Source organism: Propithecus coquereli, unplaced genomic scaffold (genome assembly GCF_000956105.1).
Source record: "Propithecus coquereli isolate 6110/MARCELLA unplaced genomic scaffold, Pcoq_1.0 Scaffold50, whole genome shotgun sequence".
NCBI classification, from domain to species: Eukaryota; Metazoa; Chordata; class Mammalia; order Primates; family Indriidae; genus Propithecus; species Propithecus coquereli.
Genome location: NW_012150841.1, coordinates 7,078,132 through 7,079,719, shown reverse-complemented (window position 1 = coordinate 7,079,719; position 1,588 = coordinate 7,078,132).

The window sequence follows — 1,588 nt, the reverse complement described above, 5'->3', positions numbered from 1 at the left end:
GTTCCTTCAGGTAACTGTACACTTTTTCATCCAAAGAAAATTTTTTAAAATTAAATTTTATTGCGTATAATAAAGGTATACAACATGATGTTATGGAATACATATAGACAGTAGAACGGCTACTATAATGAAGCAAATTAACATATCCATCATCTCACATAGTTATCCATTTTGTGTGTGTGACCAGAGCAGCTAAAATCTACTCATTTAGCAGAAATCCACAATGCAGTACAATTTTATGAGCTATAATCCTCATGTTGTACATTAGATCTCCAGATTTGTTTATCTCACATATCTTTAACTTTGTCTCCTCTGACATATATTTATTTCCCCATTTCCTTCTCCTGCCCCTGGTACCCACTATTCTATTATCTCTGTATATTTGACTTTTTAAAAAGATTAATAACAAATGTTGATAAGGGTGTGAAGAAAAGAGAACCCTTGTACACTGTTGGTGGGAATATATATTGGTGTAGCCATTATGGAAAACAGTATGGAGGTTCCTAAAGAAATTAAAAATAGAACTACCATATGACCCAGCAATTCCTCTCCTGGATATATGCCCAAAGGAAATAAAATCATCACCTCATAAAGACATCTGCACTCCTGTGTTTACTGCAGCATGATACACAATAGCCAAGATATGGAAACAAGTGTCCATCAACAGATGAATGAATAAAGAAAATGTGGCATGTGTGTGCATGTATACACACACACACACACACACACACACAGGAATATTATTCAGCCCTACAAAAGGAGATTCTGCCATTTTGAACATAGAGGACATTATGCAAACAGGAACATTTTTGATAGTGAAAATGAACACTAAAGATAATTAACAGTCAGGAACCAGAATATATAGTCAACCCAATGTTGTTGAATTTATTGAAATTTTAAACTTGAATTTTTGTTATTGTTACTGCATTGGTTTTCTTTCTTTTCCTTTTCATGTCATTTGCTTTGTTTATTTTTCTTTTTTTATTGAAGGCCTCAGACCTAGAGCCCTATAATCATATATAAACCAACCTTATATATTGACCAATTTATGCAAATTTGTAAATGCAATTTTCATGAGACTGTGTTTTTTTTTCTAAACTCTTTACCTACCAATTTTACTTTCTCATCAAGAAGAAAGTACAACCTATAAAATCTAGCTGCATGCAAGGACCAAGATTTTTACAGGATCCAATATATCAGATTGGCTAACCATTGTCATAAATCCCATAGACCTCTCTACACCAGAAACTCATAGATAATCATGCTATGTTTTTAACTTACCCCACCTTTAAACTAGGAAATCTCGAGTCCCTAATATAATGCCTCTATAAAACAAAGAAATCAATTAAAAATAATATTATCGAATTTAACTTTTCTTTAGTTCTTTTATTCCCTGTTGCCAATAGTTTTATCATACCCATGGACTAATGACTTGATTCTAAGTAGATTCCATCTTTTGTCCTTTATTTCTAACAGGATCTTAGCATTTCCTTAGAGCCTAAATTACTGGCATAAAGTTTCTGTCTACCAATGAAATCCACTCGGAAGGATATTCTTATTGACATCCAATAGTTTGTCCCTTGTTAAG